This window comes from Neovison vison, chromosome 1 (assembly GCF_020171115.1).
Source record: "Neovison vison isolate M4711 chromosome 1, ASM_NN_V1, whole genome shotgun sequence".
NCBI lineage: Eukaryota > Metazoa > Chordata > Mammalia > Carnivora > Mustelidae > Neogale > Neogale vison.
This window is the reverse complement of record NC_058091.1, coordinates 67,974,395-67,992,380: the sequence shown is the minus strand read 5'-3', so window position 1 is coordinate 67,992,380 and position 17,986 is coordinate 67,974,395. Positions and strand designations below refer to the sequence as shown.

Below are 17,986 nucleotides of genomic sequence, written 5' to 3'. Positions count from 1 at the left end.
TAAGAGGGGAAATTGGCTACAAATATAGTCTATAGTTTGTGATCAAAGTGTCTTACTGTTTTCTAAGAGGAGATGAACCTTGCACAGCTACTTGTTAGAAGAGAGATGAAGGTTCTGGGCAACCCTGTGACAGGTGATGGCCATTCCAGGGCAGTTGGAGGAGGGGTTGTAAGTCAGGGGCTTACATCATGAGTTTTCAGACCATGGAGTAGAGTTTTGCTCCATGCATTGACAAGAAGTCCAAAGAAGGCAGAGCAAAACTCAAGTTCCTCCAGATACTTTATGCCTGAAGTTGAACAGGAAGCCTGTTCATTGGAGAATAGCCAGCAAACCAGAGGTTCTGTTTTTCAGAAGGAACACTTCTTGGGTTCATAAATTAGGAAACTGTCCTCCTCCAAGAATTCAGGACACATATCTACTTTCTCAGGTTGATTCTTTGTATAGTGGGTCTTAATGTAAGACTTAGCTATTTTTATGAACGCTCTGTGTTATAAAGTACAATTAGGCACTTCCTTTTTTTCTCCCTGAGATACTTTCACCACCTTTGTCTTCCAGTGCTCCAGCTCCGTTAACCTATTTGCCTCTTACTCTTTAGCTGCTTACCTGCACAAAAAATCTACTTACCTTTCAAGGCTTAGCTCAGATGTCACCTCCTCTGGGAAGCCTTCCCTAAGGCTCAGGCAGAGTTCATTCTTTTCTCTCTGTAATACCATAGCACCTTTTTTGAGGCTATTAATATAAAAGCACATTGTGCTGAGGCTAATTATATGTGAATCTGTCTTCCAGAGAGACTTGAACTCATTGAAGGTAGAGATCCTATCTTTCCCCCACTGTAGTCCCAGTGCCTGGGCATATCGATGGAAATTCACTAACTGCTCTGTTCCATGCATGTCTTCAAAGGACACACATCCAAAGCCAGACAATTACAAAGAAAATCCTGTTTACAGTTTGGGAACTGATTCTCGTTTCCTTATGGTCACGGAAGCAAGTTTATCAGTTATTTTTTATTCAAATTTACTTACAGCTTCCTTTGTACCAAGATATTCTTGGTTTTCTAGAAGAAGAAAAGATTAGTCCAGCATGAACTGGCATTTTGAATAACCAAATTAAAAGATTCTAGTCGAGATTTATAGTCTTCGTACTTCTACTTTTCTCCCGAAACAAACTTTGGCCTCTCTGGTTGCTTTCTGCGAGATACACTTCATGTTATTTTGAAGAATTTTTAACTCTCAGAATTACGGATTTCATCTGAGAAGAAGCATGTTCTGTATTCGTCTATGTCAATGTTTCAAAATACAGGGGCCAGAAATCCCAGATGTGTCTGTTAAAGTATGTGTGGCCTTTTGGTGAGAGAAATTAGGTCTTTTTTCAGGCACAATTGAGGAAGGAAAATTTTTTGTTTAGTTTTTAGTGGTTTGTTTTCAGGCATTTTCCACAAAAAGATGAGCAAGAGCCTTCAAAACCACCAGCTTGCTTATTTAGGGGAAAAAAAAAATCCCTCCGTTGTCCAAAAATAACATTAAATTAAAATTATTGTTTCCAATAGTTTCAAAAATTGTGGTTTTATTTCCTTGTATGAGTCACTTTTGAATGCAGTATGTGATTGCACTACAGCATAAGGAAACATACTTGCTCTGTAGTTTGGTAGGTCACATTATTTACCAGAAAATCAGATCAGAAGAGGAATTTAACTTTTCAGTTTGCAGCTGGGGGCTGGATTAGAGATCTTAAGTGACGTATTCAAAAGAAGGAAGCTGAAAAGAGGACCTCATCTTGGACACCCTAGTGCTCCCACCTCTCTACCTTGTTGCCTTTATTTTCCTTTGTTCGTGTCTAAAGGAGTTGCAGATGCCGGAATCGGACTCCATCTCTGTGTGTCTGGGCCCTGCAGCCCGTTCCTTGGGCAGGGGAACCTTGGGGCACTTTCTGACTGAGCTGCTAAAGGCCATAACTCCAGATGTGGACATGGGGAGTAATAATAATTCTTGCCTCTTGCCTCGTGGAGTTGTAGGGAATAATTCAGTTCGTGTAGGGAAGACACTGAAAATACCCAGAATATATTTTAAATTGATTTCTTTGAAGAACTTGCTGAGTGTATTTAATATTCAAAAAAGAAGCCTTCCCTGATGCTGAAGCAAGACTTTTTTAATCAACTTTTTAAAAGAAAAAGTAATTTATATAGTGTGTAACACATTAAAACAGATATGATAGAATTTAACTTGAGAGCAGTGACTGGAAGAGGGAAGGAGAGAAGCTTCTAGAATGCTGATAATAGCATATATCTTGGTCTGATTGGTGATGTGGGGGTGCTTATTTAGTATTTATGAGCAGTCTACTTTTGATTTGTGTATGTGTGTATGTCTTACAGTAATAAAAAGATAAAAAACCTAGATGTATTTTAAGTAAAAAGTGGATGTCCCTCACTTTATTCATTTTATCCATATTCCACAAATCAGAGTTATTCGTTATACTTTAGTGCACTTCCTTTCATATTCTTGTTTCTGTATATGTATGAATGTAAGAACTATGTGAGAGTGTAATTTATTTTTATTTTACATTTGTTTTTATTTTGTTACGCTGTCTTAAATGCTTTCCCACGTCAGTACATATAATTTTGGATACTTCTATTTAATTTATGCATATGTTTTATAATTTAACTGTTCCCTTCTTGGTGTATTTCTGGGTTGCTTGCAGTTTTTTACTATTACAAGGAATGTTGCAGTGATGATTTTTATATAACTCTCTATTTATCCAAAATTCCTATGCATAAAGCTTTAGACATTGAATTAATAGGGCGCCTGGGTGGCTCAGTGGGTTAAGCCGCTGCCTTCGGCTCAGATCATGATCTCAGGATCCTGGGATCGAGTCCCACATCGGGCTCTCTGCTCGGCAGGGAGCCTGCTTCCTCCTCTCTCTCTGCCTGACTCTCTGCCTACTTGTGATCTCTCTCTGTCAAATAAATAAAATCTTAAAAAAAAAAGACATTGAATTAATAGGTGAAAGAATATGTGTATATTGCATAGATTGTGCCAAATTATTTTTCAAAAATGTTATAACCCCTTGCTTCCCTATGATGATGCTTGCATGTTTCTTGTAAAAGCCACAGGTGAAATTTTATGCTCAATTGAACATGATAATTATTTGTGCTTTGATTCATAATAAGGCTTAAAGTAAAATTCCTTGAGACTCATACACTAACTGGAAGAGTTCACTGATGAGAATGAATAATTTATTAACCTCATATATATCAAGTCTATGTTATATATAGTTAATATCTCATTTAAGTGTTGTTAGAATAGAGTTAAAAGAATAATTATTTTATATATTCATAGTTCTTAAACTAATTGGTAGGAAAGAAAAAAACCAGTATATGTCATATTTGTGACATGTTTTCATATAGTATCATAAAATATTTATAGGAATTGTTAAAAGAAATGGCTCTCAGATATTGTTGATGAGAATTTATGAGGAATTATGTATTATTATTCTATTAAGAGCTAACTATGTGCCAGACACAATTCTAAGCAGCTTACATATATTAATATAGTTTTTTAAAATGTAGGTAAAAGGTATAGACATTGTATGGTTATTATAAAAGAGATCACTCCAGTCTGAATATATGTTGATAATTATTAAGATAGATCAAAATATTGGCTGTCTTATCAATGTACTAATTTGTACATCTGTGAAATGTTATAATCTGTTTAATGTGAAATTTAATGTATCAAAATCTAGAGAATAGCTATTCAAGAACTGGCTAGAATAATGTTAAAATGAAGTGTATTAATCCATTGACTTTATTGTTAGAGTGTTCTATGTAGTAGAAAATTCTGTCTCTAGAATATTCAGGTCTTACAGTTTCTGGTTAATTAAGGTTCTGGTTAACCTTTAATGGTTATCTATTGCCTTAAGAATAATCCAAATCAAAACAGCTAACTTATTCCTCCAGCATTGGATAAGTATGGCTATCAATTTTTGTGGGTTTTTTTCCTGCAGAATTTCCTGTTATTCTAAGGGATTCAATAGGACTTATGCACATAAAACTGAAAATTATATTACTATGGGGAAACTGCTTTGTGCCTTTGAGAAGGAACTCTCTTGCTAACTTAAGTACTATATGTGTGTAGAATAGCTAACATTTTCCTCCCAAGAAATTTCATGTATGCAGTTAAAACACTCTTAAATTGATTAAGGATTTGTTATATATTTCCAGAAGCACTCAAGAGTACTTTTATGGTTATAAGAGTAGAGTGCATTAGAATGCCAGAAACCAACGAATACGCTAGAGGCCTTCAAAACCGTGCCCAACATTCCTGACTGTACCATATAAACATGTGGGGCAGCCTGGAAAAACAAAACAACCCCCCCCGCCAATATAGGTAAACCTATGATGATAACACTTCAGCTGGCTTGAATATTAATTTGATACTTCTGTTAGAAGTAATTTTTATGACTTAGCAAATGGAATGGAGAAGTAATAAATATAACTGGTATTTATTTCTCAAGTATCATTTTACATTAGATTTGACTAGTTACCTTTATACTTTTTGGAAAGCGTATTATGCAACTACCACAGTATTTTGCCTATTAATCAGGGAAGCTAAAAAGCATTTTATAAATATTGAATCAAAACCTTCACTGCAGTGAGGGAATTGAATTTCAAGCAATATACTACTTTTATAGGGTGAGAAACTGAAGTATGGAGAAATTACAAGGTTTTCCCAAAGCCGTGCATTGAGTCATGGCAGGCATGGAAATCTATGATTCTGTTTGCCTGATTCAACCTGCAACTTCAAGAAATTGAAGTTATCTGTTTCCTGACATGGGCCTTAGGCATATTTCCTTATTTGTTCATTTGCTTGTCCATTCACTCATTGATTTTTACATTATATAAGAATCCATGGTTTTGCAAGATAGAGTCTTGATGTAGGGAGTATGAATAATGTTTGAATTTATAAATCTTAAATTTTTTTTAAAAGAAACTTACTATCTATATTTTTTCATGACCATGAAAGAGAAATTAAGGCAATAAATTGGATTATCCAGGTGTGAGCCACAGAAATATCTATGGGAAGCAATGAAGTTTCTTTAGGAGCTAATATAGTTTGTTCAGGACTTGAACTAGAACTTGACTGCAGCCCTAGGTGGGCCTGGAGTGCTGAACGCTGGCCAGAAGAAACCACACTACCCATCAGGGTGTTCACATCTTTACAATCTCATTGATCATTTGGTTTGATCAGGAGGGGGAAAATTATTCTGCTTCTCTTGTCATTTTCTGGAGTTTCACGTCTCACATTTTTAATTCTTATTTATTGTGATCTTTCTCTTTCTAGTTTAACCAGTTTTTTCCCCCAGCTTTCTTCACTCTTTTTTTCCTCCAAGCTGTGAGAGTCCTATTTACAGGACTTAGTATTTCTCTGGGTCACATCTCACTTCTCCTTGATTGAACAGCTGCCACAAGTGACTTCAAAGGAGGAAAGTCTCCAGTCCCTTCCCCCAGCACAGTACCCTATAAGAGAGAATCGAGATAATACAGGGGTGTCATCTGTCCTCAACCTCTTCTATAGAGTTTAGTGGGCAGTTTTTTTGGGTTGGTTTGTTTGTTTTCTTGTTCTTTGCTTGCAGCCCTGAGACTTAGGACTCAGACTTAGCTCCAGCTTTATGGCTCACCAGCTCTTTCCTGGGAAGAGTTTTTTCCCAGGAGGCTCCTCAGGCCCAAGAGCACTTGGGAGCCTAAGCCATCGATTCTACAAACAAGCCCAGGCACGTCCAAGTTCTGGGCAAACCAAACCTCCCAGCAGCTTAAACGTTAGTCTTTTCTCTTTTTAAATTTTCCTGGAGAATAATTTGGTTTTCAGCAAACCAGCAAACAAACAAAATCCTAAGGTTGTTCATTCTCATTGCCTTGAAAATTTATTGCCACTAATTTTCATTTCAACCAACTGGGTTTCCTTTTCATTTTTGGCTGGGTATGAATATGATATTTGCTATTTGCTATACATTAATGCTGATCTGTAATAATTTAATGTCAGTTCATAATTGAATGGTCTAAAAATAATGATGCACTATGACCTAGTTCATATCTATCTTCCATTTAATGCATTTCCTAGGCAATTATGCATTCCCCGCAACTGTGGCTGAGTGAATTCTCCCATAATCCCTTTTGGGAAACAAGGACTTTTTTTTTTTTTTTATTAAAGATGTGGTCTTATTAACTAGGGGTACTTAACTTGAGGAAAAAAGATTTAGGGGGTGACATGAATGATTGCACTCTCTTAATATCTAACAGCCTGCCATACATATTAAAGCAGGATTTAGCTTATGCTTTATGGTTCTGGTGGGTAGACTAGAGTGGAAATTCTGAAAGGTAGATCTATGAACTAATATGTAAGGAAACACTGAAAGAAGGAAAGAGAAGAAGGAAGTGGTTCAGTTCCCTGGAGCTAAGAAGCTTCAAATATTCTATCTACAGACACATATGATCACTCTGTAAATAAACCCCGCTTATTTCTATATTCCTTATGATCCTGAGACAAAGAAATAAGACCCTATAGATTCCATTCATATTCTAAGTTTCTCTTGAAGTCAGAACATACAAGGAAGCACAATATAGAATTGAAAAACACCAAATTTATTCAAGATATTATTTTCTGAATTCTTATATCTTTAGCCCTTAAGAAGTTCTTGGGTTTTTAGAAGCTATAATGCAGTTTTTTGTTAATGTGATTCTACTTTGAATGCAGTTATGAAGTCAGTGGAATGCCTTTATTCCCTGACGCCAGAGGGGGATTTATTGAGAGGGAAGAACGTATTCAAACTTTGGATCCAGCCTTAATTAAAACTCTAGGTAAAAATTTCAAGTGTCCCAAATTTTAGGAAGGCAGATAGCATCATATATAATTAAACCCCCAACTAATATTCACTATAGACAGAATTCAAGCAAGTAATTTGGCTTTAGGTAAGTCAAATTTATTGTCATATTTTGTATCTCTCATGTTTACTTTGTTATATATTGGATTCTGCACGATCCCCGCTCCCCCCCAAAGATGACTCTCAGTTGTCACACTTTGATTCCTGAGAAATTGGTGATATGGAAGATATGAGAGAAAAATACATGTTTGCATTGTTACTGTTTTTTGTTACCATTAATTTCTCTCAAGGGGCTACATACTTCCTGAGAATTTTTGTTTATTTATTAGTTTCTATCTTTCTATTTTGCAAATTGTTTCTTTAGCTAAATCTAATTTTCTATTTAACTCATTCATTTCTTTTATAAGATTTCAGTGCATATAGTTTTAAAAAAACATTTTTTATAGTTCTTTCCTAGATTTATGTATTTATTTTTCATAGCAGGGGTTTCCTTCAATATTGTTTGTATTCCTTCTCTTTGTTTTAAGCATACTTCTCTTTTTCAGATTGTCCTATAATCTCAGATTTTGGATCCTAGTTTCTCTGTTGTTGCAGTTGCTGTTTCTGCGGCATTTTGTTTCCTTATGTAGTTTATCGTTTTTTTTTTTTTTTTAAGATTTTATTTATTTATTTATTTGACAGACAGAGATCACAAGCAGGCAGAGAAGCAGGCAGAGAGAGAGGAGGAAGCAGGCTCCCCACTGAGCAGAGAGCCCGATGCGGGACTTGATCCCAGAACCCTGGGATCATGACCTGAGCCAAAGGCGGAGGCCTGAGCCACCCAGGCGTCCCTAGTTTATCGTTTTTGATGAATTTCTCTCAGAATCCTTTCTGTCCTGTGGGATAATTTTGCATCTACTTCCCCTGGAGTCTGGGGATTTCAGGCCTCTGGATCAGTCCTGATATTTAGTTTGTCGGTTTGAGGTTTCCATACCAGAGAGGCAGTAACAACTTAAAATTTACATTTGAGTAAGACTGAGGTTTTGATTTATCTCAAGTAATTATTTACTTTATAATAAGTAATTATTATTTCTTCCCAATGGCTCCATCATACGACAAGCTTCCTTGCTGAGTCACATGGTGGGCTGAGTTTTCTAGCCCTCCTTCAATAAAAGAGACAGAATTCTCAGACTTTCTTTTTATACATTGCCTTTTGCCTTTGTTTCATGCCCATCTCCATAAGTGAAATTAATGACAACTAAAACAATAACACACAAAGAAAAAATATCTTTTCCTTTCAACTTTTCTGTATGATACATTTTCAGCACCGTGTGATACCTGCAAATCATATTTGCCTTAGGAGTTATATTCACATATTTTTTATATCCTTTTGATTTGTCTTTATGTTATCCTGCATAACCACCTTTTTTCCAGGTGTCTTTCAGCCACCACATCAGTCTAGATTCCCTTGATTTCTTATCTAGATCACTACAACAGTCTTCATGTTGCTCCTTAATTTTCATTACTATTCATCTTGTTTTTCAGAAATCCAGAGTAGAAAGATGTGGTGCTGCAATTTTATGACATATGTCATCCTTTGTTTGTATATTAGTGACCAAAATATAGTAATAGCAATTGCTATTACCAAAATCTAGCTCCTCACCCTTGCTTTTACCAATTCAAAACTTCTTTTCTGAAAATATTTTCCCTTTTCTTTCACACACGCATGTATAATTCTGTGACTGACAGCATCAGTCTCTCAACACTAAAGAAACGAGCTACAACTTTGGTGTTATATAGAATAAAAAACTAAAAAGGAGTAAATGGTAATAATGTAATTAAGATATTGTTCATTTTAACAAACTTATGTTAAGTTCAGAGAATCGGCCAAAGACTGGTAACTTTTGGCTACTCTCTAAACATAGGCAGTTAATGCACTTTCTGGAGATCACGGATTAATATTCTTAGTAGAGCAGAATTTAAAATCTTTACATTTCCATAAGAAATTGCATAGATAATACTTTACTGTACAGTAAAAATATTAAAATGTTTTAATTGATTATATAGGAAGCAAAGTAAAGAAGCAGAGATCTTTGTCCACTCTGTCACGAGTAATTGAATGGGGTGTATTTTTGAAATACATGTTTTCATTTAATCTCAACATAATACAAAATAGGTATCATTATTATTCCTATTTTATGTATGAAGAGAATGATATTTAGAGACAGTCATGAACTATCACAAGGCCATACCATTATCCAGTGAGGAAGTAATGACTCACATGCAGAACTGCTTTATCCAGAAGTATTCGGAATCACTAAATTTATATTCTCTCTAGCAAAACTATCTTTTCTACCTCTCAGGTTTCAAGAGGGGAATACTAAATTTAGGAGATGTGTTTTTAAATTCTCTCAAAGTGCAACAGATTTTCCTCAAGAGAGGCATAAAGTCATCAGACGTGTGTTAAGTAATACATAGGGTCAATACATTCTTCATCAAAAAAGTTTCGCAGGTATGGAAGAGAGGCTTATGGCCAAGAAGCAGACTGTTTCTGAGAAAGGGCTCAAATGGTTTTTCCTGCCAGGCTGCAGGACAAGCAGAGCTAGATGAACCATTCCAGGGTACACAGAAAGCTCGACAGGGTAATTGTGACATCCAGGTTGGGAGGAGCGACGGAGGCAGCCCGTGAGCCTGCAGAGTCTGCCTGAGTATCTGGAGGGTAACAGAAGTTGCTCAAGCCCAGAATCCCTTCAGAGGTTCCTCTGGGACTGTCCAGTTATAGAACTGGGTTGGCATTTTCTAGGATAACTAGCCCACCAGCAACAATGTACAAACACAAACAACATAAAACAAACTTGGCAGGCCTTGCTTGTCAAAAATCAAGGGATCATAGTTTATAATTCCAGGAAGATGATTGCCCCCCAAAATGAACCTATCACTAATGACCCAGGTGATTAGCATGAGATAGAGCTGGTTATAATTTTAGCATGAGAAATTAACCCCATTCTTCTGAACATTTTGCTTTATATAGACTATTTTGCGAAGTTCGTGCTCTACAAAGCAGGTCAGAGGAGCTTGGCGTCTGGTTTTTAGTTTGGTTTCAGTTCAGGAGATGGAAGCAAGGCACAGTCCTCATTACTGCTTACCCTGATCTGTCTCTTGGACACCTTTGCTGTTTTCCTTTTGCACAGGTAGGGACGGGTGTCACATGCATGGTCAAAGAACGCCCATGTCCTCCTCTGAACAGTGGGCTGTAGAATTGGAGCTAGGTGTCCTTGGTGCTGTTGGCTTCCCTCTTTGGCATGCTGCTTGACCTGTTGGAACCAGCTGGTGCCTGTCTTAGCTTCCCAGACCCATTTGTAAAATTTTGAGGGCAGTGTAGGTGACTTGATGTGCAGGATGTGAAAGCAATGCCCTCTTAACAGTTGGAGTCCAGCTATAATATCTGAATAATGTAATGATAATGTAAGTTGTTTGACTTCCTGTACAATTTTAGTTTTATGTCAGACAGTATATTCAATAAGGGAGGGAATTTAATTGAAGGCTCTTGAGGATGGCTCAGGGAATCCAAGGAAGAATTGAACAGCCAAGCAGCAGGAAGGGCACAGAAACAGTGGAGACTCCAGGAGTAATAAGATCCAGGTCCTTAAATTCTGCCAGGACTTTCTTCCCATCTTCTCTTTTGCTACTACTCTTTCTGGGTCACCTCTCTTCTGTCTCTCCCTAGCAGACCCAAGTTTGTTCACATGTCTGTAAAGAATGCCAAAGTGTTTTTTTTTTTTTTCCTTTTAAGATCTTATTTATTTATTTATTTATTTAGAGCATGAGAAGGCAGAGGGACAGAGGGAGAGGGAAAGGGAGAATCTCAAGCAGACTCCACACTGAGCATGGAGCCCGACATGGGGATCGTATCCCACGACCCCAATATCTTGACAGGAACCGAAACTGAGAGTCAGAGCCTTAACCAACTGAGCCACCCAGGCACCCCAAGCATGCCCCAGTTTAATGCCCCAGAGATTTTGCCACTGAAGGAGGACTAGCCTGATCCTTTCCCACACACCCATACTAAGCAGTAGGAAGGGATTGTGATGCATCGTTTGATACAAGTAATTTGGTATGACTTGGAAGGAACTGTGCAGTTTAGCGGGTTAGGTGCGAAATGTTGGCTGTGGATCAGTATATTTATAATATAGCCTCAAGTGGGCAAAGAGTCATTTTGTACACAATACATTTGCAAAAATGTACCTGCCCTTTGAAAACCTGTAAGTCAAACAATAGATTAGCTTTTCTGGATGACAGAATGTAATGGAAGGACACCCTCTCCTGGCCCAGGAAATTCTGCCCATGTACATAGATTCTTCAAAGCCCCATCTAAGTTTAAAGGGGACCTTATCTGTGGTTATGGGTGGGGCTCTCCATATGCCTCCCTCCACTTGTCGGGCGTCTGTATCGGGGTTGGAACTGGTTCGGACAGCCATGTACAAGGTTGTCTTCCACTTTCCCTCAGGATACTGTAGGCATTTGGCACATGGGTGGGGGCTGTAGTCTTTTCCCCACTCCGTCTTCCTTTATACTATCGCAGAGCCTGTACTGTACACACGTCCTCCCAGGACACTCTGCTGTAGTCCTCTCTGTCGGCTGCAAGGCGCTGTGGTGAGTGTGTCCATGGTGGTAGGATGAGGGAATGGTGTGCAGCCAGGAGAAGAAGGAAGGTGGAGTTCTCCCTCAGAACTCCCTCCTGGGACAGGTAGTGGCCCCAGGGAGCAAAGGCAACAAACTAGTGCTTGTCCTGCATGGATTCTGTTAGGTGCTGCCCCAGCTTCAAGTAGGACTGACTGAAGAATTTCTGGCTCGTCCTAAAGGAAGGGTAAAGATCTACTTTGTTTTAAGAGAATCCAATTAGACCTCTACTCTGAATTATTACTCTGGCTGCACTGCAAAAAGTCAAGTCCATGGGGCGCCTGGGTGATTCAGTTGGTTAAGTGTCTGCCTTTGGCTCAGGTTGTGATCCCAGAATCCTGGGATCAAGTCCCGCATTGGGCTCCCTGCTCAGCGGGGAGCTTGCTTCTCCCTCTCCATCTGCCTACTGTTCTGCCCACTTGTGCTGTCTCTCTTTCCCTCTCAAAAATAGATTTTTTAAAAATCTAGGAAAAAAAAAAAAAGAAAGTCAAGTCCATGGAGCCACTCTGGAGGAAGGACACCCCCAGGAGGCGCTTGCTCCCGTCTGGAGGAGGGCCACTGATGGCTTGAACTACTATGGCGGCCATGAGAGAAACGTGGAGAGATTTGAATGAATGCTATGAAGTACTGAGAGCACTTGGTCACTTCTGGAATTGGAAAGGAGTGGACAAGGAGTCCGTGACAAAGCCCAGGTGTCTGGCGTTAATCACCCGTGGGAGGCTGCGCCATGTGTGTGCCGTCCAGAGCTGTAGTATTCCCGGGTGCAGCCTCTGTCCCTGTCCCATGCCAGCCCTGGTGCAGAAAGCCATCCCCTCCACGTTCATGTTTATTTGCCAAAGCATGCCAGGACAATCTCCTTTTCACTGAGGGTTTGGTTAGAAAGATCCGTCGAAAGGGTGAGAACTGGATCATGCAGTCTACAAACTTCTTAAACATTGCTCAACATCCTCTTTTTCTTTTGCTGTCTCCACCACCTGGACCAGGTATCCGCCCTGTTCTGTTTCTGAGAATTGTCGTATAACTGGATATCAGAATTTCCTTATGTATTTAAACTATGGGAGATGTTGGTTTTTTTAATTCTAATTTTCTAAAACACATGAGTTTATAGCTCACTTTCTCTAAAGCAGAGTTGGAGAAAAGGATATCATCCATTTACTGTGTATTGAGAAACTGACTGCAGGAGAAAAAAAAAATCTAACATGGAATGGGTGGGGTTGTTATTATCCCTTTTTAAATTCACCTTTTTCTGGGGGAATGGCCTTGAAAGAGAGCTGGGAACTAGATTATTACCTCATAAAACAGCACGAGGTTATTGTTATTCCTTAATTTTATATCTTTATTATGAAGTAATACTTCTTTTACTTGATTTGAAGAGCATTCTTGTCTTTTTCTCATATATTTGTGAAAATGAAATGTTAAAAGATTTAGCATAACAACCAATGCTAAATTATGATGTAAAATAATACTGTGTCTGCAATTAACCTAGGTAGTTTTATTTGGTTCAAGAATATAAAATCACTGGGCTCATAATATTTTAGTACCTTAGTGTGTTTGGCAAAAAAAGAAATTCATGTTACCATAAAGAAGTTAAACTAAGTAACAATCTCAATTTTAAGGAAACATAAAGCAAAGTATTATGTTGTAACACGGAACATTAATGCAAATAGCTTCCCAACTGGAACATTAAGTAGATTCTCAGTGGGGGGTTAACAAAAAGAAAAAAAAAAGACTGGCTTTTGCTTAATTCTCTTATGTTCCAACATCTCTTCTGAAGCCTTAATTTTTAATTTCTCTTGAGTTACTACCATTGTCCTGAGATGGTGGTCCTTTCTAGAAAACAGTAACTTCTTTCCTAATGATCCATATCCTTATTTTAATTGTTAGATATCCTTTCTGGAAATACTAAACTTAAACCTTGATGACATCTTAAAAATTGTTTTAGTGTGGTAACTATAGCTATGTCGTGGGTTGAATTTGGATCCCCTAAAACGTATGTTCAAATTCTGATCCCCTCATCTGTGGAAGTAGTGTCTTTGCAGAAGGAATCAAGTTAGAATGAGGCTTTACTGGAGTAGGATAGGTTCTAAACCAGTGACTGGTGTACCTTTAGGAATAGGAAAATTTGGATACAGACGCACACACACGGAAGAAGGCCAAGTGGAGAGATGGGTGGGGAGAATACCATTGACTATGGAAGCAGAGATTGGAGTGATGCATCTACAAGCCAAAAGATGCCAAGGATTGTGGGCAACACTAGAAACAAGAAAGAGACAAGGAATGATCCTTTTCTGGAGTGTAGAGAAGGAGCATGGACTTTCCAGCACCTTAATTTAGGACCTCTTGCTGTCAGAACTATGAGAGTATAAATTTCTATTGGTCAGAGATACGTGGTTTGTGGTACTTCTTTAAAATAACAGCCTTAGGAGTATTTGGCCAGTCTGTTATCCAGGTAGTGAGGAGAAAATGCCACTAAAGGAGATGATCCGCCACAGTTGCCCTCTGTAAGGATGGAGGAAGGGCTCCTGAGGCGGGCAGGTGTCAGTCTTAGCAAGGTCAGCATCAGCGGATTAGTGGCCTGCAATGACTGTGCTGTGCCCAGACCCAAGGTGAACCTGCCTGAATGGTCTTGGTCACGAGGGTAGGGAAGAGTATACAGGCTGAGGATTCAGATGGAGGACTTCAAGGACAGGAGGAGCAAGCAAGAGATCCGTAAGAATGAGGCTGAATGACCCAGATCAGATGCCCTGAACCGTCCTTAAGGAGACGGGAAGAGTGGGAGATGAAAGAGGGAGGAGGTGGGAGGGAAGAGGCAGAGCCCAGGTTGTCCATTCACCATTTCTCACGTCCACCCCCAACACAAAAAATAACATCTGGACATCTTGAACTCCCTGCCTGCTTGTCTTTCTGAGTCCAAATGCATGCTGCCACACCTTTCAGTGTGCTTCATACTTACCCTTCCTCCTTCATATCGTATACGCTGTAAAACTGTGTTGTTCTTGAAAGGGACACTTTCCTGGTTTGCGAGAATACTTAATCAGTGTCTCATGGACTCTGTCAATTTACATACATACAAGTTAATTTACATACATACAAGTTATATTCCAATTTACATATGTACAAGTTATATGACTTTTAACTCTTAAGATTAAAAAAAATCTCTAATCTGTATCTCTGGGTCTTCTAGGCAATAAAAGAATTTACAAGATACATTTTAAATTTCCTTTGTAATTTTTAGAATGTCTTGTATTCTAATAAGGAAAGTCCTAGATTTGTTTTTGTAGAAAATAGTGCAACGTGGAAAAGGGAAGAAATTAAAGCCATGTCTGCCTGGTTGTAGTAGGGAGTGTATTATGGATGTTTGTAAAATGGAGCAAAACACCTGTGTATGTTGTATTTCAATAAACTGAGGAAATAAACTGAGTTGTTTCTGCAGAACACTTATTGGAATACTAATCTTTCACTTAAGTTATATCTTCAGAGAATTTTGATGTCACTAAATAGTCTTTGAGTGTAGCAGTTTATATCTAATTGATGTTCATGAGAAACACCATTTTTTTACATAATTTTTTAAAATTTATATTCTTCTTATTTTTAAAATTAGGATTTGAAGGACCACAAATGCATCATCACTATTTTATTAGCACCACGCTCTAACCAACTGAGCTAACCGGCCAGCTGAGCATCATCACTATTTTAAATGGCATTGTATTTATTTATGAGTTTGAGCATTGTTTTGTGATGCTGGACCATTTTCCTGTAGGGGTGTGTGAGCATTTCTGTTTGCATTTAAGAGTTCTTTATATGTTAAAGATATTAGCCTATTGTGTTTGATATTTGTACAGATATTTCTTTTTGTATTTTCACTTATCTTTTAATTTTTATGATTTTTTTTGTTGTAGGTGTGAGGGGATTCAAGAGGCTGTTTGGCTTTTTTGTTTTGTATTTCATTGTTTCTGTTACAGAATCCTCTCCATCTGGGTATTGAAAGAAATTATGCCTATTTTTCTTAGCGCTATTTTACACTTCAGTTTGCCTGGAAATTTTTAAATATATGGTATGGAGTAAAGATGAGCTTTTTTGAATAATTAACTGACTATCTCACTAAGGTTAATTAGTGAATTGTCCTTTCCATGTATGTCTGTAATGCCTTCTTTATTGTAATAGTGTTATTTTTAATCTATATTTAAAATTGAGCATGTATTTTATGATGCTCTATTTTTCAGCACTGGATGATGATCATCTGGTAATTTAGACAAATTTTCCTTTATAGCAAGCTATCATATTAAGATACATACTGTATTTTTTAAAAAATATTTTATTTATTTATTTGACAGACAGAGATCACAAGTAGGCAGAGAAGGAGGCAGAGAGAGAGGAGGAAGCAGGCTCCCTGCTGAGCAGAGAGCCTGATGTGGAGCTAGATCCCAGGACTCTGGGATCGTGACCAGAGCCGAAGGCAGAGGCTTTAAACTACTGAGCCACCCAGGTGCCCCCATACTGCATTTTCTTAATTCATACACTTCAGAAAGTGAACAATTGATGCAGACTCTTAATTTTTAATCTGCCAGTAGCTTAACGACTGATTTTTCTTTCAGCAAAACAGTATTCGAAGTGTTTATTACAGACTGTGTCTCCAAAATTGTCCTGAGTAGCTGTTCACATATTCCCATTTTCCATGGTGTGATTTTCAAGGTCATTGGGTCTATAAGATACGGATAATATTAATGAGTATTGTTCTTTGAAAATAATGCTCCTGTGGATTATCCATTATTGCATAAATCATAGTGTGCTTTGGTAATTTGCAAATAAATAAAAAAAATCTTTTCATTATTCCTCTTTGTTTCCATCTTTTTGTTTTAGATAGTCCACTTTTTAATTGAAGGAGGCTGCTTCTGTTTGGGGGTGGCCGGAGAAGTGAGAAAACCACATGGAAGACTCCCAGGACTTAAATGAGCAATCAGTAAGTCTCATTCAGTCTCCAGTTTGCTGAAAAAAGTTGTGATAAGACCACTCAAAATCATACAAAAGCAATATATTACAAAAATCAAAGAGTTTTGTAAAATACATACACATATATATGTATATATATATATATAAAAGTTGAATTTTGAATTCTCTTCCAAGGCTATAAAACAAACCTTTGGAAATATTATTCCATTCCTGCTTAATGAGGTCACATTTTGAGGTCTCTGTCGATTGTTTGGAAAGCTAGTGGTAGAAAGACTAGGGCATTTAAATCATGCCAAGTATTTTCAACTATCTAAACAATTTTGCACACCGTCTTTATTTCATTTTATTCCAGAAATGCTTAGATCGTGCATATAGTGTTGAATGTCAGAAGCATAACAGGAGAAGGTGTGTTACCAGCATACGTCTTGTTCATTTCGGAGATGGCAGCCACAGTCCTCCTGTGCTTTCTCGGACTGCCTTATGTTGCTAGTTCTTTGCAGAGTGAAGAATGCACAAGATTGGTGGCAGTCACTCTGAGATTCTGCTTTCTCAAAGCGAAAGAGTTTACGTGGCCTTTGCTCCTAACTCACTATTTGTGTCTCCACGGCACTGATGCCGTGTCTCCATGGCACTGATGCGTTAGTGTGTGGAACGGAAGTCAGGGGGAGGTCTTCCCTCACACTCCTACACTACTGCCAACTGTGGCTCAAGCTGTTCCTCCCACAGACCACTAGCCGTGTCACAAGTGAGGAGATATGGGAACCTACCAAGTGTGTATTATGCAGATTGACCTTGTTCTTTAATATCTTGTATGATCATGACTTGATCTACAGAGTCTCATGTTTCTGTGAGGCAACAGAAAAGAGTGCATTTGTGTATCCTCCTGTGGTTCTAGAAAATACTTCTATGACGAGCTTGGTTTTGAAATATAAATGAATCTATGTTCTGGTGAACTGTGTGCCATTTTCAAGTTAATTTGTTTCTAAAAATATTTCATTTAAAAGAAAAGGTGATAACCAAGTCTTTAATTTACAAGCAGACACAACCATTGCGTGATTTCATGGTATATTATCTCAAATAAAGTAAAATTATTTAATTTTACATGGCATCACAATGCAACAAAAAAAATACAAAACCATAAAAGTTTAAAAAAGGTCTGTCAAATGGTAGAGATATTACTCTTCAAAAATTTCCTGACTAGACAAATAGCAGTTAGGTTGCGGGGGCTTCCCAGTAGTTATTTTTTTAAATGCTGGTTATCGAAGTGTGGACTCCAGCAAAATGGATGATGGCATGATGTCACCCACACCATTGCTTGTTTATGGATTTATGGATCCCAGTGGTGTCAGAGGTCTGTAAGCGAGACCATATACGTACCTGAGTGAATAATGTCATTTTAGTGGGGCTGCTTCAGGAGAGGGCCACTGTTGATCTGTACTTTGTTCTGACACACTGCGGGTTACTTAAAGGTTTGTGCACATGCATGTGTACGTGTGTGTACGTGTGT

At 38.0% G+C, this 17,986-nt stretch overlaps 1 long non-coding RNA gene across 1 annotated transcript in view; it reads left to right on the top strand.

Annotated features, from left to right (window-relative positions):
* Positions 1–17,986, top strand: part of LOC122906528 — a 135,197-nt gene that overhangs the window by 12,003 nt on the left and 105,208 nt on the right. The window contains exon 2 of the long non-coding RNA XR_006384556.1: positions 16,390–16,489. This is a non-coding gene — a long non-coding RNA (uncharacterized LOC122906528). The remainder of the gene's footprint in view (positions 1–16,389; positions 16,490–17,986) is intronic.